We start from the raw sequence: 23,715 nt of genomic DNA on the forward strand, positions 1-23,715 counted from the left end.
GGAGAACTAGTATTCTAGTTGTTATGGCACCATGGGAAAATAATATGCTTGCTATGTAACAGATTACAGAGTTCCCTTAATGATACTCAGTTTTATTTTTACCAGAGAATCGTTTATATACTTCAAGAATTAGTCACTGTAATCTTTTATAATCCTCCATTTTGTATATTACTTCTCAGTTTATAAATCTCCACACACCTGATCTGATTTAATCCTCCCATGACCCTAGGCAGTCAGCTTTATTAACATCACTTCGCAGATGCGAAGGCTCAGAACCATGGAGATTAAAGCAGCTTCCCCAGGTCTTCTTCTTCTCATCAAATTCTTTGCCCAATAAACCACGGCTACCGCATGATCAAGGACTTAGGTCTTGTTGGTGCAAGACTCAAGGCTGGCTTAAAACAAACAAACAAACACCTTGTGCGTAGAGTGAGGGGCTCTTAATTTTTTTTTTTAAACTAAGCTGTATATTCCTTGGTCATGATGTTCCTACCGTCATGCATACACTTTCTGTCCTTTCTCCCCTTAGTTCGAAACTGCTTACCCTTCTGGTCTCAACTGGTTTGTCCTTGTGTCTCAGAAGCTTTGCCAGGCTTCACTGAGCCCAGCCCAACCTGCACTCCCCTAGTATGATGGACTTCTCTGTGATTATATGATTAATGTTTACATCCCCTTGGAAGTGCCTATTTACTCATTAAATGAGGGAAATCTGTTTTTCCTCATTGTTATGGCCCAGAGTCCAACAGTTTCTAGCCTATGTAAGGACTCAATATATATTTGTCAAATGGATGAATGAATAATTAAGTCTTACTAGAATAAGTTGACCTATTTGTGAGAAGAGCAATAATTTTGTAAGCCAGTGCTGGAAATGTCTTTAAAGACTTTTTCCCCTACTAAGCACATTTTCTTATTGTGAAACAGACCATGAATCCAATTCCCTTGGTACTTACACTATTTCATGGAAGTAAATGGAGCTACATAAAATTAGTTAAGTCAAGCAGAGGAGTATTTAAGAAGTTTCTGTTTGAGCACATAAAACTATGTAGTTTCATCCAGAATGAATTAATGAATCTATCAAAGATGTCAAGTTTTTTTTTTTTTTTTTAAGGTTAGCGAGAGAAAGAATCTCATAACAGGTGGATCAAATTCATTTCTAAGTATACATTTCAGCTCAAGTTAAGAGTAAATATATCTCAGCTGGCCCAAAACATAAATGTCAACTTGCGAGGCATTTATATGACATGCATAAACTTTTCTCAGGAGGATGCTAAATTATGAACTGATGATCTGAGCTTTCCGTTTGGTCTTTGATGCTTATGCTATAACAAAAAGGCAGACATATATTGTTATTTACAGGAAGTCTGTCGTAGAGTAATTCAAGTGGTGAGAGTGCATTTCTTATCTTGGTCCATGCTTTAGACAATGCTAATCTTCCATTTGATTAGAGTTAAGTCCATTCCCACTGTACAGATAGTGTAAATGAGGCAGAGTACATTGATGAATTAGATGAGCCAGAAAATAATGCCTTTTGTGAAATGACTTTCTTGCATTGACCTATGGTAGGATTTTCTGTGAAATCTTCTTCTCATAAACATGTGGATTTGCAGGAACAGATTCCTGGTGGAATCAGTGAAGAGCTATAGGAAGCTACACTGGGAACTGCATGAGACCCTCTATTGCTCTAGTGTAGGCAACCTCACAGGAAGGGGAGAAACTAGGAGGTGGGAGACCTGGGTTCCAACCCTGGTTTGTAGAAACTTCCTGCATGGTCATTTTCAAATCAGTTTACTGCTCTGGGCCTCAATTTTTACAGCTGTAAAATGAAGAGAATCAATTCTAGGTGATTCCAAAGGTGGATTTACTGTTTGGTTGCATCAGAATGACTGGGGACTCTTCAAAATACTGGTTCCTGGCTCTTATTCAAGACTCTGCAAGTCAGAGCCTTCGGGAGAAGAGTCAGAACCCATTTTAACAGCTCCACAGATGATTCCTGTAAATTAATGAAATGTAGATGGAATACCACCCAGCCATGGATTGTATGCCTCTGCTCTCACATTCAACAGCCTAATCACAATTTATATCCCTTGGACAGAAACAAGGACCACTGGAGGATATCTCTGGGCTTCATATAGTGAAAACAGCTTCTCGTCGGAATGCACTGTCTGCATTTTCTAGGCTACATCGAGGAGACTGAGATATACTGTTATTAGTCTTTTAAAGGTCCATAAAAATCACACAAATAGAGATGGGATATACTTCTCTCAGCAAAGGAAACTGATGGAAAGCTTTTGAAGTGAAGACCACCATCAGCAACTTGACTCTTGTGAACAAGCTACATCTTATGAACTATATCCCTTGTGGTAGGCTGATGGACCAGCTGGAGGAAAGAGAGACCAGAGGCTACTCCTGTGATAAACACCCAAACAAGGGCAGTGACCTACCATGTAAACAGAGCCAGAGGCTGTTAAAATGGAAATCATTGTCAGTAGGAATGAGTAGTTATGTGTCAGAGGTACCCTTGCTTTTCTATATATTTAAATATTTTTCTCTATCACTGAGTTTCTTATTTACACATTTCAGAACTTTTATATTCTCTCAATACACCTAGATGTGATGTGTGTTTGTGCATGTATTTAAGCAAGTAATTTTTTGTGGTATTTTGGGAGGAAGCTACCAGGACTGCTAAGAATTCTACTGTGAATTAGGAATTGGAAAATTGAAGCTTTGAAAACTTTAATTTCTTCCATTTAAACAACCTATTTTTAGTTAAGATGGATTTTTTTTGCCATACTGTTTCATAATTAGCTTTGTTTCCTTTGACAAGCTTTCTTTACATTTAGAAGCAAGATAGTGCCTTTTAGTTAAGATCTTTAGGTTGCTTTAAAAAATCAAAATGATAATTTTCAGTGTTAAAATCTTTATATTTGCAAAGTAGGAGATATATATATATATATATATATATATATATAGTGAAACTAGAACTTTAGACAGGCAATTCATACATGGATATTTAGCTCATTTTGGCTTTTTTTGTTCTCTGTACCTCTAATGGATAGTTTATTCTGATAAAAAATAATAGTTTTATGGGTTTGTGCTAATCTGCATATTTCCATCTCAGTTTATCCTCCACAAAATCTGTTTTTTTAAAAACATTATGGGTTGTGGAAATCTCTGAAAGATGGCTTTGGTCTATCAGCCACCAAGATACTGGTTCAGAACTGATGATAGTTCATATTTTTGATTGTACTTTTTTGGGCAATAAAAGTCCAGTTATGGTTCCTTGAAGGTGTTCCAAAGGGTAGCCTTTTAGGCAGTATTGCCCACTCTGTTAGAATGTCAACCAGAGAAGCTCCTGCCTTACTTTTTGGTTCTGCAGGCATTTATTGAGATGCCATTGTAAGCTCATTGCTATACCCAGTGCTTTCAGACAAAGATCTATGAGCTGCTTGGAAATACAAAGCCAAGAGCAGCCTTCATCTGAAATTCCGTAGTTGAAATATGTGGTATATTAAAGTTCACCTTGAAGGTCGTGAGCATCTGGATCGCGGACACTGTGACCTCGCTGTATGGAGGAGAGCTGCTACAGGAAGGAAGCTTACAAATGAGCAGCATGGATTCCACATTCTGCCAAAATCAAATAGGACCTTTCCCCTTTGTTGGATGCCTTAATACACAAGAAATAAGCCAGCAGGATGCCCATATTCATCCTTTTCACCCAGCTCAAAGAGAGCCAGTTCTCATCACTTTTATTCAGCAAGAAAATTTTCACCACGAGGCAGCTCATTTTCCAAGGGAAAGTAAAATCTTATATAACTTAGGAGGCTAAAAAGTAAAGTTTTTATGCATTTTAATGAAGGATTTCTAAAAAACCTTTGCTATTCACTGAAGCTTCTGCAGTAGAGAAATAATACAGACTTTGGCATCAACCAAATCTTGGTTTTAATAGCGAATCCACCACTTACTAGCTTTTGACTATTCCTATTACCATGCTCTGACTTTGAATTTCTCATTTATGATGTAGCGATAATGATACAATTTCACAAGACTGTTTTGAGGATTAAATGAAGAAACTACTATGCTAAGCTTGTGTAAGCCTATGAGTACCCCCCAAAAAATCTTCAAACTCTTTCACAAACAGATGTGTGTGTGTGTGTCTGTGTCTCTGTCTGTGTGTGTCTGTGTGTATGTCTGTGTGCACATTAACTTTTTGTCATAGGGTAAGCATGGGCTAGGCATTTGGAGACCTGGTTTCAGGCTGTCTCCATCTCTTTGTGGTCAGATGACTTTCAGCATAATTCTTATTCTCTCAGCCTCAATTTCTTTATCATTGAAACAGGTATAATGCTGCCTACCCCAAGTGGATGTTATGATGACTGGTTGAGATAATCTGTGTGGCCTGGAACATGATAAGTATCCCAAGAATGCCAGGAGAGCAAGAAAAGATCAAATGTAGTATATTTCATGCTTGCAAAATGATTCCCTGGTCATACCAATGATGATTATATTGATTATCTATTGATTACTTTGAATAGGTCAAAGTACTTATATGTATTTCTTATGTATTATTTCATTAATCCTCACTCCAGCCTTTTCACAGATATTATTATTACTCTTATTTTATAGACAGTGAGGCTCATAAATTAGGTTACTTACCAAAGATCAAATGTAGGTCTCCCAGATTGCAAAGCCAGTATGTTAAAACATTCACTTTTCTACTTTCCTAACCATGTTTATGTATTCTTTAATCATGAGTGCCATGGCTTTTGTTGATGTTTATTTTTTGTTTCTGTTTTTGTTTTTACCAATATTTCTATTTAGATCAAGAGGACTACCGTGCCTTAAAAATTACAGACAGTCCTAACTCAGTTGTCCTTAGTCTTGCTTTAGTCAAGAAGCTATTTTTTTTCAGCCTGAGTACTTGATTGTCATTTTTATGACTACGTAATTGAGATGCACTTGGAAGAAAAAGATAGGATTGCACTTTCTCATTTGCTTTGCAACAAAGGTATATGGCTTGAAGAAGCCTTGCCCTTAAATGATTAGACAGCTTGTGTGACTAATAGGATTATTGTCCCTAAAGGAAAGTGGAACATCTTACGAATACGAGATCACTCAATTAGAGTTTTAAATTAGAATGTAATTATGTGTTTTGGGTTTTTTTCTTTTCTTTTCTTTTAGGAAGAAAAAGAGAGTTTTAATCTTTTAGGTGGATGCATATTGTTGAAAAGACAATTTTAGGAAGTGTTTAAATTTAAGATGCTGCTCTGCATGTAGCTTAATATTGGACCTAGTCCAATCCCTGAAGAATGAGAAGCAGATAAGTTTGCTTATACCTGGCTTTCTAAAATAACTGCATTTTATAATTCAGAATGGGGATGAGCTGTTGATATGTATTACTGCACTCAATGTAATGAAGTTGTCAATATGCTTAGAGATGCACAGCATGTAATCAGGCATGTAGGGAAATAGCCCATTCAACCTCTCAAGCAAAGAATTTGCCTTTGAGACTATGACTATACAAAAGCAACCATGCTCTTTATTTAGGAAATAAACTGCAATATGGGTAGTTTTCTTAATGTGGAACCAAGCATGCCCTTTGTCCCCAGACACTTTGCTTTATGGAGAAGACAAGGTGAATGGTAAAGACCAGTGGAGTTTTCTGTGTATCTATTGGATTCAAAGTTCTCTATTTTTCTACCACCTGACCTGATATGAAAACAACTAGTTGGGGTTCAGACTTGTGAACAATAATGTAAATCTTAGCAAATTGAACAACAATTTAATCTGAAGAGGACGTGAGGAGCCATTTGTTTAATTTGGACCAAGTCTCTTCTTTGGTAGGTCTCTATTCCTGTGATGTAGATTCCTTGCAGGTTCTGTTCTATCCTTTGCCTTTAGATGCTCTCTGATAAGGACACCATTAAAAGCTATCAACTGGGTTCTGCAGTGTGCAGGTATGGTTGCAAACACCTTACACTGATATTTTATCCAGGGCTCTCACTCTTACAGGAAGAGGTATTATTTCTCCATTCTGTGGTTAATTGAAGAGATAAAGTGACTTTAAGACCCCATAACTATCATATATAGTCAGAGCAGGACTTACCCATCTGTACTCCTAATCATGTGATGTATTAATCAAGGATTACTCACCCTTGTATAGGTACATTCACATATCAAGGAAGAAATGGAATCTGCCATACTCTGCCAGTATTCATGGCTGTCAGATTCATTGTCCGTCTCTAGCTGTGCCTGTTTTTTCTTTTTGCAGCCATACCTGCAGTATATGGAAGTTCCTGGGTTAGGGGTCAAATCAGAGCTGCAGCTATAGGCTTACACTACAGCCATAGCAATGCCAGATCTGAGCCACAGCTGTGATCAAAGCAGCAGCTTGTGGCAATACCTGATCCTTAACCCACTGAGCGAGGGCCAGGGATTGAACCAGGGTCCTCACAGACACTATGTCGAGTTTTTAACCTGCTGAGCCACAGTGGAAACTCCTCTAGCTATGATGTTTAAAGACAGACACCCCAACATGCATCTGGTTGGGATAGCATTCCTAGGATTCTAGAAACTCAGAGTTTGAAAAACAAAAACAAAACCCTTGGGCTCACCCAAGAACCAATTTTCTAAATATAATTGTGAGCAACTGAGGACCAGGAAGGCAAACAAATGAACATTTCACCAATAGCAACAAAAAGTTTCCCAGATTCACTCAGAGGAGTAAGAGCAAAACTAAAATTAATGTTCTTTTTGGCTGTGATTGAATCATTCTGCCTTCATATTTGCACCTTTACTTGTTAAATAATTTTTTAGACACAGAAAGAGAAATTACATTTCAAAGTTGCTTTTTTTTCTTTAAGAACTACATAGGGATTAAAAAAATCCTTGTTGAGAAAATAATTATAGTTGAAAAACACAAATAACTGGAATGCTATTTAGAGACATCTGAAACCATAGTAGGAGGCTGAAAGTAACAGAATAAACAAGTCACTGACTACAGGAGCTAGAAATGGTATTAGAAATCACACTGTTTAATGTTTTCCAAAGAAAGACACACATAATGCTCAGGTAGGGGCATGATTGGGGCAGGGGGTACATGTGATGGCTTTTGGTGACATAAACAAAATGTTAACATTTAGTTTTAATGATATTAGCATATATATGCTTATTGTTTGTGTATAGGTGTATACCTACCTATGTACATTTATGTGTGCCAAGGACTGCCCTGGAAAATATCGATGAGCAGGAAGGAGGAAGAGCCTTGCCCTCCTGAAGATGATGTTGGTCCATGAAGATTGTCCATACAACCCAAGGACAGTTTTAAGCTTGAAATCTTCTAGCCCAGACCATACTGGCTCTTTTTTACTGTTGCCTTTAACTATAAATCCAGACCCTCTTTGCTGGCATGGGTGGGTACAGTCCTGGGCTGTGAAGAGAGAAAAAGTCTTTCAGCACAGCCCAGGTTCTATCACAATAGATGGGCCTCATTAACCATCCTCGGTTTCATAGATAATGCAGTCGTGGATGGCATCATTTGGTCTAGTGAAGAATTGCCCAGGAGATTGTGTTGACATCTGAGATTTATTTTAATCCTTTTTTGCAGATTTTATAATGAGCATTGTAACAAAGTACGCCAAAGAATCATTACATATCTTATAAAATCTTAATAATACAAAAATTAGAAACGTTTTTCATGCATATGTTCAATTTTTTCAGAATCCGCAGACTTCACTTTGCTGATGAGCACATAGTGCCCTTCGAGGGGACGCTGCCTTAAAGAGGTCAAAATTCCTGAATTCCTATGCAGATTTTTGTTATGAATATTATTTCTATTTACAGACTCTTGCTGTCAAATCTTGCAGTTTGGACAAAGAAGATATACCTGTGCTCAGGGGTTCTTCTTTTCTCACTTATTCACTAAATGTTTATTGATTGCTTACCTCAAGCATAATATTAAGTGTAAAAAAAGATGCAAAAATAAGGCTTTAGAACTGAGGAAATATTTCCAGTGTGGAACAGATGTAGTGAGGGGATTTATCTGGAAAAGGAAGTGACTTCCCATAAGGGCAGGGAGCAAGGGGTGTATCTATAGCATATTTGTAGGACCTACGTTTAGATGCATACTTTATTCTTTTCCTGGATCTATCATTTAATTGCTCTATGATCCTGGGTCCTAGAGGCTGAATGTTTGTATCCTCTCAGAATGCATGTATTGAAACTTAATCCCCAAGGTGATGGTATTCAGAGGTGGAGCCTTTGAGAGGTGATTCTTATTGCTGTTTGAAATGACCCCCCCCCCCCCAGAGAGCTCCCACACCTCTTCTTCCATGTAAAGACACAGCTGAGAGATGGCCCGTCTATGAACTAGGAAGCAGAACCTCACCAAATCTGCTGGCATTTTGATCTTGGACATTCTTTTTTTTCTTTTTCTTTCTCTCTTTTTTTAGGGCCGTACCCATGGCATATGGAAGTTCCCAAACATACGGAAGTTCCCAGGTTAGGGGTCAAATCAGAACTGTAGCAGATGGCCTACACCTCAGCCTCAGCAATGTGTGATCCAAGCTGCATTTGTGACACACCACAGCTCATAGCAACACAGGATCCCTCAACCCACTGAGCAAGGCCAGGGATTGAACCCGTGTCATCATGGACACTAGTCAGGTTCATTACTGCTGAGCCATAACAAGAAGTCCTGATCTTGGACTTCATAGCCTCTGGATGTGTGAGAAATACATTTCTGTGGTTTATAAGCCACCCAGTCTATAGTAGCCCCAGTGGCCTAAGGCACTGGGCAAGGAGTTCAATTTTTCTGAGTCTGGGTCCTTATCTGGAAAATAGCATGAATACCATTTATTTTGTTAATGCTGTTGTGAAGATAAAAGGGGATATTATAGGCAAAAGTACCTATCACAGAGAAAATAGGTAATAAAAGTTGTTTCTCCCCCTTGTATTATTTAATTGTGAGCTCTCAAACAACTCAATGATCCTCGTAAACCCAGTATTCATTTTAGTGCATCTGTTCCATGGAAATCTTCCTGGTCCTGACATAACATCTCCTGCCCTACATTCTTCTCTACTCCCCACTTCCAACCCAGATCAAGTGGCTTCTCTGTTCTTTCCTCAAATTTCTGTTTTCTTAGTCCTCCGGACTCCTTTGTCACGCAAGAATCTATTTGCTTCCCTTTCCTTTCCCTAGTTTTATTTTACTTCTTTTCTTCAATGTTCCATTCCATTCAAGACCTGTCACAGACAGTCCTTCCAAGCTCCCCATTTTCCTTACACCATGAAGCACTCATGTTTTTAATTAAGAGGCGTTCCTGATAACATGAATTGTAAACAGTGTTGAAAGTGCCCAAGAATCTCCCCAAATTCCTCTTATGGTTGGGTCAAGACCTCTTTGCAATAATAAACCTTGTCCTCCTTTTACATTTACCATCACCTCTCTCCATCCAGTCCAGGGGGGTAATCAGGCTTTTGGCCCTTGGGCTTCGGCTGGAAAACCTACCTGTAAGCTCTTCTCATGACCACCCTGCCTGAACATCAGACATTGAAATTTTGTTTCCTAAAATTAAAGTCATCAAAGCTAAATAAAAAATAAGCGATTGAAACAAATACTTTAGGAACATGAGCAAGTGAGGTGTAATGGGAGCACAGTGAATGAGGAGGAAGAGTTGTAGAACTGCACTGTCTAATAGGATAGCCCTTGGCCCCATGTGGCTATCAGACACTTAAAATGTGGTTAATCAGAATGGAGGTGAATTGTGAGCCTAAAACACACACTGGATTTCAGAGGCTGTATGACAAGAGGAACATAAAAATGTCATATGTAGTTTTTAATTTATTACATGTTAAAAATATAATATAGTCATTTTGCTATCCATTGAGAATTGGTTCTAGGATCCCAGAGGCTACCAAAATCCTGAGATGCACAAATCTCATATTAAATGGCATAGGATTTGCATATGACCTATCCATACCCTCCTATATACTTCAAATCATCTCTAGATTACTTATAATAGCTAATACAATGTAAATGCTATGTAAATAGTTGTAAATACAATGTAAATGCTATGTAAATAAATGCCAGCCACTGAAAATTCAAGTTTTGCTTTTTGGAACCTTCTGGAACTTTTTTTGCCCTGAATATTTTCAATCTGTGGTTGATTGAATTCTTGGATACAGAACCTAGAGACATGGAGTGTTGACTATAATTTGGATATACTGTGTGAAATGAAATAGATTATTAAAGTCAATTTATTTTGTTTCTTTTATTTTATTTTTTTAAAAAACATGGCTCCTAGAAAATTTAAAATTACTTGTGGCTTTCAGTAGTTCACCTTAGATCCTACTGGAGACATTATTTTATAGATGATATAAAAGGGGATAGAAGGTCCATTTTTTAATGCTTTGTAGGCCATGTTGAGGAAATTTACACTTGCTCTAAGTAAGAGGAAAGGCACTGGGAGTTTTGAGCAGCAAATGGCTATAATCTGACATTTTTATAACAGGATCACTCTGCTTGTTCTTTTATAGGCTATAGGAGGGTAAGGATGAAATAAAGGAGATCACTCAAGGGTCATTGAAATAATCCAGGCTAGAGATGTTGCTGGATACCAGAGGATTTATTTTATTTTATTTTATTTTTATTTTATTTTATTTTATTTTATTTTATTTATTTTTTTAATTTTTTTAAAAAAAAATTTATTGTTATTTCCCCAATGCAGTTTTTTTCCTACTGTATAGCATGGTGACCCAGTTACACATACATGTATACATTCTGTTTTCTCACATTGTCCTGCTCCATCATAAGTGACTAGACATAGTTCTCAGTGCTACACAGCAGGATCTCATTGCTAATCCATTCCAAAAGCAATAGATTTTTTAAATATATTCCATGTGGAGTGTGAAAGAGAGGGTTTGTCTTGAAAATCTATAAGGATTCAGCTTTCTCACCGAGGTAGAGAAAATGAGGGAAGGTGGGTTTAGACAGATGCTCAGGAATTTAGCTCTGTACGAGCCAAGGGTGGGATTTTCATTGGGCATCCAATTGGAAGTCTAAGAAGACATTTTGATATGAGTCAAGGAAAGGTCTTAGCAGAAGACCAACTTTGGGAATCGTCAATGCAGATTTGGCATTTAGTTCTCTGAGATGTCATGGTATTACCATGGGAGTGAGGGAGTGAATGGAAATAGAAGAGAAGAAGCTGGAAGACCAGCCTGGGGGCACTCAGAGAGTTCGGGAAGCAGTCACTGCTACAGCTAAACCGCTATGCACCCTCTATTCCATGCTTAGTGCTCATTAGTACAGACTTATTCAGAAGGAGAAAAATCTTTTTTTTTTTTTTTTTTTTTTTTTGCTGCACCCATGGCATGCATAAGTTCTCAGGCCAGACATCAAACCAGCACCACAGCTGCAACCTAAGCCACAGCAGTGACAGTGCCAAATACTTAACCTGTTGCACCACCAGAGAACTCTGAGAAACACTGTCATTATTAAGTTTAAAAATCTTGTGTGTTCTGGGCACTTGCCACTCTTTCTCATCTTCTCTACCTCAGTGAATGAGAGCTGAATCATTATAGATTCTCAAGGCAAACACTTTGAGTAGTAACACTCAGTCTCTCTCTTTCTCTAACACTCTGCTTTGAATATATTATAAAATCCTCTGGTATCTAATGACTTCTCCCCATCTATCTGCCAGCAGCATGTCTAGCCCAGATTATTGCAGTGACCCCCAAGGGATCTTCTTGATTTCATCCTTGTCCTCCTCTACCCTATAAAAGGACAGCCAGAGTGACATACAGCAAGAAGTATGTTAGTGTGATAAAAGTCATATTTAAAGTGTATTCCTCCATCTACAGATATGGGTTATTATTTAAATCAACAAATTGCATTGCAATCAATTCCTCAAGATGTTCATATTTTAATAAATAATTTATCCCAATAAATTACTTAATAAATAATCCAGTGATCCCAATCTCAATAATTGACTGCCCCCAATTTCTTAGTAAAATTTTAATATTTTTATGACTTTCATTGCCTCACAGTCCTCTGAAATTAGCACTTGCAAAAGTCAAATAAAAATGATAGGGTCTTAGAACTCTAAAACAATGAAAATCACTGTGACATAAAATTTCTGAACACACTTTATAAAGACGTTTTCAGTCAATCTTGACCTTGCCTTCTAGAAAATATGCTCCTTATATGTCCACTTACTGCTGCATTTTGAATCATCTCCTCTGAGATTTCTGAGTCTTTCTCACTTCAAACCTTATCAACATGTCCATTTCTCAAAAGTAAAGATTCCACAAAGGGATAGAAAGTAGAGGCTGAGTGACCAAAAGCAGAATAATATTATCCTACTGCAGGATATCTAGGATGTGTTGTAAAAATTTAACTGCTTCTTCTAAACATAGAAATTATATGTCTTTATTTCTATCTGTCTAGAGTGAGTATGTGTGTGTGTGTGTGTGTTTGATGGGGGGTAAGAATAAGAATCCAGGCTCTGGAGCTGTGCTACATGAGTTCAAAACCTTGGGTGTTTGTGTTCAATAGCCATGTCGGTTTAAGCAGAATTTTAATCTCTTTGCTTCAGATTTCTTATCTATACAGTAAAGGTAGTGTTAGTATCTACATCATAAGGGTTTTGAAAAGACTAAAATGAGTTAATACTTGTTAAACACTTTTAATGCAGTCTAGCCAAGTGCTCTATAAATTTAACTGTTTTATCTAATCTGTCTATCTAATCTATCTATCATTATCTATCATGTTTTGTATTCTGAAAGTGCTATCACCAAGAAACATGTCTTCTTATTTTGCACAAAGAAATCTATTTTAGATCGTGAATGCCTATTCTTCTGGGATTCCAGGAACTTGAGGATTCCTTAAACCTTGTATTTTTGCCAAGTTCTCCCCTCTGCCGACACTTCTCAGATCATTTGTTATACATATATATGAGCTTAATTTAAAATCATTCTTTATCACAGCTCTTTTTATTCCTTTATATCCCCAACTTCTGATGCTTTTGTGCTATGTACCACACTGCCATTCCTTCTGGCAGCTTCCTTGTCCTCCAGGCACAATGAGAGACATAATTCAATAGCTCAGGATGGAGTAGCAGAGATCCAATTTACCACCCTCCCTGGAACAACAAACAAATGGATGCAATATATGATGCAATGCTTTGTGGGACACTGGACCACAGGCAGTGAAGTTCAGTGATCCCTTAGAACCAGGAAGAAATGTGAGTCCTATGATTGCTGCACTTACTGTCAGGAGAGAGTTTCCAGTTCACAGTGCATGGAAGGGGGGTCCAGGCAGAGTCTGACCACCTGAGCTAGGGAGACAGACTTGAGAGTCTGGAGAAATTAAAGTAGCTAGAGTTAACACGACATAGTATTGCCAAGAACTATGTAGACAGAAAACCACGAAGTTGCAGATGGTTCTTCTCTAGCATTCAACTGAGTAGGGATATGCACATGCATGTGAAGAAAATACCAAAAGTGGGAAAAGAATCATGTGAAAGAATTAGAATGATAGTTCTCTGCAATCAAACAAAGCTGGGGCTATTAATTGTTCCTATCAGCCAGGCCAGAAAACCTCAAGATTCATAGGCTTTGGGCAGAGTGTTTAGGGGAATCTTGCTATAGCAATGGGAAAAATTAGTCCTAGACTGGGCACAGCTCTGATAACATATAATAAAATCTTAAATGCAAGGCACAAAGGATCAAACTACTTTCAAATAACTGCATCCTAGAACAAAGCTCTAGACTATTTATAATAATACAAAATCATCTGGCTATAACAAGGTAATGTTCATAATATTTAGTATCCATTTAAAAATGAATGACCATGAAAGAAGCAGGAATATCAATCAATCAAAACCAACCAGCACTGACACAAGTGTTAGAATTAGCAGTAAGGACATAAAGAGTTGTTATATCTGTATTCCATATATTCAAAAAAAATAAGACATGGAAAATACAACAAAGATCCAAATAAAACATTTGGAGTTGGAAACTATAACATCTGAGGTGAAATTATACTGAAGAGTGCTAATGGCAGATTAGAAATTATAAGAGAAAAATCAATGAACTTGAAGCCGTAGTAATAGAAACTGTCCAAATGAGGCAGAAAAATAAAAAGATAAAGAAAGAAAAAGAAAACAGAAAAAGAGCATTGGTGAGAATGAGCTACTGGGCAACTTCCAGCCATCTGATATATTTGTAATTTGGAATATATGAAGTTGTGAGCAGGCAGAAAATACATTTGAAGAAATAATGTCTGAGAATTTTCCAAGTTTGGTAAAAATGATAAGCCCACAGATCCAAGAAGGTCAGTGGATTCCTAGCACAAGATATATAAACAAAGCCTACCTCAAGGCATATAACAATCAAATTACTCAAAATTAATGATAATGAGAAAAATTTTCTTAATACCCAGAGGAAGAAGATGCATAATGTACAAAAGAACAAAGGATAAGAATTACAGAAGGATTAGCATTGGAAACAGTATGAGCAAGAAAATAGTAGAAGAACATCTTTAAAGGGAAAAAATACTGTCAATCTGTAATTTTAAACTGAGTGAAAATGTCTTCAAATACAAAACTGAAATAAAAATTTATTTTTCATATATAAATTTTTAAAAATAATTATCAACGGCAGAATTGCAGTAAAAGAAATGTTAAAATAAGTCCACAGAGTAGAAAGAACATTTTACCAGCTATGAAAATATGGATCTGTGCAAAGAAGTGGAAAGTACAAAATGAGTAACTACAAAGGAAAAAATAGAATAGAATTATTTTCATATTATCTAGATCTTTTTTAAAGAGATTAATGCTTTAAGCAAAAACAATAATGTTATCTCAATTGATAACATATATGAAAGTAAAATACATGACAGCAATAACTCAAGTCAGGAGGGAGAAATGGAATTATGCTACTGTAAGGTTTTTATATACATGTGAAGTGCTATATAATATCACATGGATATAGTCTGTGAAACGTTAAATATATATACTATCAACTCAAAAGCAATCACTAAGTTAAAGAGTTCTATCTAATAACCTAACAAAGGAAAGAAAACCGAATCTTAAATAAAAGTGCACAGTACAACGTATGTTTTGCTTTAAATAAGATTGCACATTTGACTTCTGGAAATTCTTTTTTTTTTTTTTTTTTTTTTTTTTTTTGATACCAGAAGATTTCATTTTGAAGAAGGAATAGAAAATCACTTAGAGAAGATGTCTTACACTGATCACAGGGTGTGTCAATCATCTTTGTACTACAAATAACCTGAGAATAAGCTTACCTTAAAAATGTTAGCAGAAATTAGTTGGAATTTCAATAGGAAGCACAAGACTTGAATCAGGAAACAACCCACTCCCTTCACTGCACACAGCAGATTGCAAACTTAAGTGTTGGGACCCGTTTCCTAAAGGCAGCACTTACATGAAGCCCCATAGAACCTGTGGGGTATGGGCTTATTGAAGGAAATTTTACCTTAAACAGAATCAGTCTTAATAACTAGCCTGTGCCCATTAAAATAAATACGAGTTTTATAAAAAAGGTCAGTGCTAAAAGCAAAGAGCAGATACCATCTAACCACAGATTTCAACCAATGCTTAGAAGATAAAACACATATGTTAAGAATATTTCGTGAGAGTTCCCCTTGTGGCTCAGCAAGTTACAAACCCAACTAGTATCCATGAGCATGTGGGATCGATCCCTGGCCTCACTCAGTGGGTTAAACATCTGGCCTTGCTGTAGCTATGGCTGTGGCTGGCAGCTGCATCTCCAGTTCAACCCCTAGCTTGGGAACTTCCATATGCCACAAGTGTGGCCCTAAAAAGCACCCCCCCCCAAAAAAAAAAATCAACGTGAAAACTAGAGCAGAACGTCAACTTTGAATGTCAACAGTAAGATTGCCATGGTTGTAGAGGAAGTCGATCAGCCTGGACCAGCAGATGCAAGTGAGAAGCAGGACAGAAATCAGAGGTATGAATTATAGGACCGTGTATTAAGAGTTGACACCTTCTTTCTTATTCCTATTTGAAAAGCACCTGACTGTTAAGTTTTTATTCCCCAGTCAAAACGATGTGTAGGGAGTTCCCATTGTGGCTCAGCGGTAATGAACCTGACTAGTATCCATGAGGTTCAATCCCAGGCCTTATTCAGTCGGTTAAGGATCCAGTGTAATCTGTGGTGTAGGCCATGAGGTGTTGTGTAGATCACAGACATGGCTCAGATCCTGCATTGCTGTGGCTGGCAACTGCGGCACCAATTTGACACCTAGCCTGGGAACTTCCATATGCCACACATATGGCCCTTAAAAAAAAATTGAGTAAAACACAATTATTTTTTTCTCTGTAGCACTGGAAAATATTGTTAGAAAATAGTGGAAATAGAGTGGATGCCAGTCACCTATGGAAAAACCTCCACATTCTAGCGTCTGTGGGATGGTGCCTGTAGTAAAAGGGTAAGCTAAGGCCCACTTATGCTGCATGAAAGCTTTCAGTGAATAAAGTTCATCCAAGCCTACGGAGTCCTCGGAAAGACTTCCTGCTGCTTGATTTTTTTCTTTCTTTTTGGCCACACCCAGGGCATTCATTCTTGGGCCAGAGAGCAAACAGACATCAGGACAGTGACCTGAGCCATAGCAGTCACAATGCCGGATCCTTACGCCACTGACCCACGTGAGAACCTCTGTTGATTGATTTTTAAATGTGAAAAGATAATCAAAGGTCATCAGGTCTTTGAGTAAATAATCCACACAAATAGAAGGATTTATCGAAAGGGAAATGAGGTAATTCAGGAACAGAGGAGAACATAAACATATTTATTATTATTTCCAAAAATCTCAAGGACATTTTATGTCTGCAAAATAAAATAGGAATGCTATTTAAAAGGAGTTATCAGAAAACAAGAAAGAGATCTTGGGTGGTTAAAGTACACTTGCCAAAACTGCAGGAAGTCAACAGAAAGATTGGAAGAAAATGTTTAAAAAACAAAAATTCCAAAATATAGAACAAAAAAGATGAGGCATCATAAAATATGAGAGAAAAAGGTGAGACACATTGAAGGGCTGTTAGATGGTTCTAGAAGAAAAGAACGAAGAAAAGGAAAGAGGGGAAATGACCAATGCACATTGGAACTATCAATAGCATAATGCCTGGAAAAGTGCCTGGAAAACATTTGAAGAACGGAAAAAAACCCAGCTGAATCTTGGCTGGTTATGAACAATGTAAAAGATGGGCAAGTTACTCATTTGGTCTATGGTTTAGAAATCATTTTGCATATATTATACTGTCTTTTTATTTATTTACTTTTGTGTTTTTAATTTTTTAATTTTAATTTTTTTGACTGTGGCATACAGTGGGCTTGATGAGGGATCTCAGTTCCCAGACCAGGGATTGAACCCTGGTTGCAGTGGTGAAAGCACTGAATCCTAACCAATAGACCACTCCCTATAACTGCTTTTTTTTATTAAATTCAAGGATTGGTATAAAAGAGGATATAGTATACTCTGAAATATCATCATTGCTATAGAGATTAATATTCATTTTTAAAATTATAGACCACTGACAATTTTTTTAACCATCATCCATTTATGCAAGCTGATTGAAAGGAGTCCTATTGAAGGAAGCATGATGTTTTACTTCATAATTTAAAAAAAAATGCTACATGAAAAGGGCCCTCGGAAAATTCACTGGCTGAGCTATTCATGCCACATAAAATAATGGTATATATCATGCCATATATCAACCACATTATTGATATATGGTTGAAATTCTTCTCTTTTCTTGTCAGTCATCTTCTTCTGCAGCTTCTTTTCTGGGTTCATTCTGAAATAAGTGGAACTGACTTGATTACAAGCTACTGAATATTAGGTAACTTTGACTAGTGTACAATATAGTTCATCTCTGATGATAAATTTATGAATAAATTCATATAAATATTTCATAATGCCTATCATCACATTATCTTTTTTTTCAACTTTAAATACAAGCCAATCGAAGTCACCATCAAATGATAGTATCTAACAAGCTTTTTCCAAAATCGTATGATTTTGGAGCTGGAAAGGAGTGAGAGATCACATAATGTAAGCCAACATCCTCATTTTAGAAATCAGGAAATTAATGAAGGCACAGCCAGCGTGATGACTTCCCTTCCTAATATCAGAGCTAAGCCTGGAGCCAACGCTTCTTAAACACCTGCAAAAGCTATCCTTCCTGTTATATATTTTTTTCTTAATCGATGAACATATTATGTATTTTAAAAGGGGAAAACATACAAAAATAGGTATTTCAAGATAAATACCCACTCAGGGGGTGAACTCATGTGTACAATAGGTGTCAAGTACAGAGTGAGAGCAATTAACAACATTGAAATGTATTCTTTGGTGATTTAAATCAGATTTAGGTTGTTTCTTATATCAGGATGTCACTGGATTTTCTTATCTTGTTATAGCATCACCAAAGGGTATTTTAGTTTCCGTCTTATTTTCTACTTTTCTTCATTTAGTAATCCTTTTAAAGGAAAAAAATCTTGCTAAAATTGAAGTGAATACATTTAATGCAGCATAATCAGCTTCTAAATCTACTTAACTGGAGCCCCATCACGCATTTAGTACACTGAATGAATTGCCCAAATGGGAAATGTGTTATAATACCGATGGGGTGAATTTTGTGAGACTTAAAACTTCACTTTCCTGAAATGTTTTTAAGCATCTGATTTTGTAGTCAAGTATAACTCAATTTGCATACTTCTTTATTTGCATTTGACCTAGACACCTGCATTACTTTTTGGAGAATTCCACTTTTATGGTGCTTTTGAACACTTCACTGCCACCCCACTATGACAAAATGCATTTTGCTTGCTGAGGCTCTTTGAGGGGTGCACAGCAGGATTATTTTTAACCTTTCACTTGTTTTCATTTAAGTTAGAACAAGTTGTTTACTTATATTACAAGGGTGTTTTGTTTTCCATAGGTTTACTTTCTCATCTGGTTTTTAAAAACTACAGGCATTTACAGAGACATGGGCATTTTCTGAAAATAGAATGCAAATTATACCTATTGATATCATAATTATTCATGTTCGTATAAAGGGCTCCCCACTTTTGCTATACTAATTTTAGATCACACTTTTTTTCTGTCTTCAGTGATCTGGAGGGAAAACGTGTAAAACTCATACGTCCCAAGTAGAACCTATCAGCTTCATACTTCGATTTGCTGCAAAATAGCGCCTCACTTTAAATGCCTCTCTTGTTCCCCTTTTTATCTAAAGTGAAAGAAAACCTGAGAGTTAGCCTTGATTCTTTTCTTTCCCACTTTCTTATATCCAGCCAGTCATGAAGCTTGGTTGAATTTACCTTCTTCAAATACGTTGTGTACACTGCTTCTCCGTTCCCATAGCCACTGTCTTAATTTAGACTCCCACCATCTCTTTGCTGGACCACTTCAACATTTTTATCACTCTATTTCCTGCATCCACTTTTCCTCCTTTCCAATGAGCAACTTTTCCAAGATTAAAATATCGCACTTCCTTGTGCAAAGCACAAAAGACAAAGTATCTCAGTTGCCTTTGGGGTAAAAATCAAACATCTTTCATGTTGTATATCATCTCTGCAAAACCTGGCTCATGATTTTCTCTTCAGATTTCTACTTCCCAGTGACTCTTCTTCACATATTACTCTTCCATCACATGGAATTCCTTCTTCCTGTACTGAGCTTCGAAGTGCTTCTGAACTTGTACGTGTACTGTGCCTAGAATTCCAGTTTCCTAATGGGTGATGGCTATGGCAAGGAGATGAATGGGTTTCAGTATAAGTGGTGATAAACAGGGTCTCTATTCCAGTCCTTCCATCTATTAGTTATGGGACCTTGACCCAGTTACTTAGTTTCTCCAAGTCTCAGTTTTCTCATTTGTAAAATAATGATAGTTATACTGTCACCCTTATTGAATTCTTGTGTGGTTTTATGTGTGTAAAGAGTAAAATACAGTGTCTGGTGCATGGCGATCAATGAATGCGAGCTAATGTCAATGCTAATAATTAGGAATAATTATGTCATTACCATCAAAGGAATTCAAAGTCTTATGGACATTGTATTGCATCTCATATAAACTGCCTAAAGCTGTACTTGCCAGCTACAGCAAAAAGAAAAAAACAAAAGTATGCTTTTCTGTATTATGCCTTAAGTAATCATCTAATTTTAAGTCAAATCTGTGATTATAACATAATTTATTATATATCCACAGGCTGAAGAATTATAGTCATCAAGGAAACATTGGCTACTAGATATGACTTATTTGACAGACAATTCACAAACTTCTGAGACCTACCGCTTTGCACTTTCTTTGGCAGGAAATGAGTCATCGGCAAGTTCCTGGTCGTGCAAAGGTGAGTTTCACAAAGAGCATCTTCCAAGAGGTACCAGGTATAATAATAGATTTAGTCTGGAAAAACGCCTGCTAGTTCCACACCCGACTTTTTCTCCCTGGCTAGACTGTTCTATTATTCTTACTTTACCTCTGGATTCAGACCCCAGAGCCTGCCTGGAGGGTAGTGGGGGTGGCCAAGGGAAGCAGCTGGTTTTACAAGTTTTCTAAACATTCCCTCCAGGGCTTGCCCACAGGTCTGTCCTGCTTCCTCTCTCTTTCTACAACCTGACAGTCGGCTCCTATTTTCTCTTGCTTTGTTGCTTTGCTATTGAAGTGACCTTTTCACCTCCACTCCCAGAACAGCCATCAGCAACTCCTTCTCTCTGGGCCAGAGTGCAGGAGAAGGTCTCCACTCCTCTGTTGTTCGAAATAAGTCATTATTATAGTTCATGAAAGTAGATGGCCAAAATATAAATTGAGCAGGAGGCTGCACTAGGCCATACCAAGGTCTCTTTGTGCTCTATGATCTTGCGATTTTAGGTTTAGAGGCATTTAATTTAAAATCTTCCACTGGAAAAAAAAAAAAAAAAAGAGTAAAATAAAGTACAGGGCACACGCATGCTATCCCTTGTTTATAGCTGCAAACTGGCTGTCTGCCACTGTGAGAAACAGGAATTGAGGCTGTAATCCTTCAATATGGCCCCTGGATAGTTTCCAAGTGGCAGTGCTGACCAGTTTTTGGGCATTGCATCCTCTTCTCCCCAGAGCTGATAGCTATCTTTGAAGCCCTGCCTCAAAGAACAATCCTGATATCAAGAGGGGAGCAAGATTAAGGAGGTCTCACCATATGTTCTAGGACTCCTAGTTCCTGAGAGTCCTGGGGTGACCTTAGTGACCACAGAATGGTAGGATATGGAGGGAGGAAAGAAGACTGAGCCTTAAGCATGGAAGCTTTCATCGGAACTCTACATTCATGACAAATATTTACTGAGCCTCTCCATGTACCAGGACTGTGCTGGTGATGCTGGATGGGACAGACACAATCTCTACTCTCTTGCGCTGGGGCTGGGGGTTCACATGGAGCGTGAGGATGGAGGGGAATCAGCAAGACAATTTCTGTAAGTGATGATTCTATAAAGATATTAATAAATCACTTAGAATAAGAGTGATTTGGGAGAGCCCCCTTAAGTAGGTTGCTGCACTGGGGAGGAGGCATTGGCTCTTCCAGGAAGATCAGAGAGAGTTTTCAATGGAGATAGCCTTATGATTGTAGAGGGCTAAGCCAGAAGGAAATATGATCTATTCAAGAACTGGGGGAAGGTAAGAAGGTGTCAGAGGGAAGGCAGGATCCTGCTCTCATGGGCCTTTAATGATATACAGTTAATTGGCCAATGTTCTGGGCTCTCAATTCTGATATATGTGTTTATCATAAGATGCATTGCCTCCTTCCCTGGATTTGTATGTAGTTCTATGTGTGTCTATTGTCACCTTTTTCTTAGTCTTCTCCTTTTGGGATGAAGGATCTATTCTGTTGCTTTTGCATTCTTCTCCTGGAGCCTCGCCTTCAAACTCCAGCTCAATATCTGGCATCTCCTCTTCATTGAAGGACTTCCTGGAGCTAGACTTTCTGCCTGCCAGCATGTAGTTTTTAGAACCACTGCTCTGGCTTCTCCTGTACTTTCTACCGCTATAGTAGGGACCACCCTCTCAGCAGGACCTACCCCAGTGCAGCGGATGCTGCCATATTCTAGAGGAAAGAGTTCAGGTTTGGACACTAGCTCTGGTTGCTCCACTACAGTGTTCTTATGAGGAATTCATAGAAGAACTATTTAAAACCCCAAAGAAACAGTGCTTAGCACGATGCCTACCACATGGCAAGTACTCAAGTCATGTTAGTTTTTTTGTTGTTGTTCCAAAATGCACTCTGATCCTCTCCCAACTGGTCCTATCTTTTTTTTTTTTTGCCTTCTTTTAGGGCCACACCCGTGGCAGGCATATGGAGGTTCCCAGGCTAGGAGTCCAATCAGAGCTGTTGCTGCTGGCCTACGCCAGAACCACAGCAACACCAGATCCGAGCTGTGTCTGTGACCTACACCACAGCTTATGGCAATGCCAGATCCTTAACCCACTGAGCAAGGCGAGGGATCAAATCTGCAACCTCATGGTTCCTAGTCGGATTCGTTTCTGCTGTGCCATGATGAGAACTCTGGTCCTATCTTTTGATAATTACCCAGATAATACCAGTGTTTCAAAAAATAAGTATATCATCAACAACAAGGATAGCTGCTATTTATTCAGCTTTTATTATTTTCCAAGGATTCCTAAGCATTAGCTCATTCCAACATGAAAACAGCCTTTTGGAGAAATGTATCAACACCTTTGAATAAATGAAGAAATTCAAGATGAGAGAAGTTAAGTGACTCATCCAAAGTCACACAGTTGCTAAATAATGGAGCTGGGATCCTGGACACATCGTAATTCTGCTGGCTATGCCCTTGCTTGAAGGTGCATGCTAAAATATAATATCAAGAGCTGATCACCAATTTTTGTCTGAAGAAGTACTCAGGTCTCATGGTCTATGACATCTTCTGTGAAGGTTCCTAAGCTCAGGTATTTGAAAACATTATTTGGGGATAATGATACTTATTACAATCAACATGATATAATAAAGATTAATTAGTGGATCTTGGTATAGCTCTCTGAAGAAGGGTGATTTAGACATAATCACATTCTTAACTCTCATTGATCTCTAGCATCCTGTTTTATTTAGTATTGACCCAAAATTATTGACCAGCCAGATGGCCATTAATCAGGCTGGCTCAGATTTTATCATTTCCAAATGCATTTCTGCATGTTGTTTCTATAAGTTATTTTTGTCATAATGCACTCACATTTACAACTGTCATCGAAATGGAGAATTTGAAAGGTTAAATTAATTACCCTTCAGTGATACTTTTCTCATAATTTTATTATAGCCATTAATACATGATATCATAATCTCTTGCCCATGCGTCATCTTAGGTTTCTCCCTTTGAACACTTTGGAGCAACAATTATAATATTTTTAGTTATTCCTGAAAGAAATGACTCCAATAAGTACCGAACATGGTATCTAACGTTTACACTGGCTAACCATTAATTGAATATAAGAAACTGTATAAAAGAGTTTGATATGCTGTAGGTGGACTCTTTTGAGGTTTGATTGTGGAGATCATACTTAGAGACATTATAAGAAATCTTATAAATTTTAAGGGGTTAAATAACTCAATTTCTTTTCTCTTTTTATCTGTTGGCCACATTATTAGTTCAATAGCCATCATGGATGTTCTTGCAATCAC

General features: G+C 37.6%; 1 long non-coding RNA gene across 3 annotated transcripts in view; it reads left to right on the forward strand.

The window, feature by feature from the left end:
- LOC110256949 (uncharacterized) overlaps window positions 1–23,715 on the forward strand; it is an 879,371-nt gene that overhangs the window by 772,159 nt on the left and 83,497 nt on the right. The window contains exons 5-6 of one of the 3 annotated variants that reach the window (XR_014830184.1): window positions 20,256–20,397; window positions 21,387–22,462. This is a non-coding gene — a long non-coding RNA (uncharacterized LOC110256949). Of the gene's footprint in view, window positions 1–20,255; window positions 20,398–21,386; window positions 22,463–23,715 lie in introns of those variants that run through there. The other 2 variants (XR_014830183.1, XR_002339035.2) reach the window with 2 other exon arrangements.

This window comes from Sus scrofa, chromosome 15 (assembly GCF_054392235.1).
Source record: "Sus scrofa isolate SSC_HxYL_T2T_F1_AM1 chromosome 15, Sscrofa_HxYL_maternal_Yorkshire_Landrace_v2.0, whole genome shotgun sequence".
NCBI classification, from domain to species: domain Eukaryota; kingdom Metazoa; phylum Chordata; class Mammalia; order Artiodactyla; family Suidae; genus Sus; species Sus scrofa.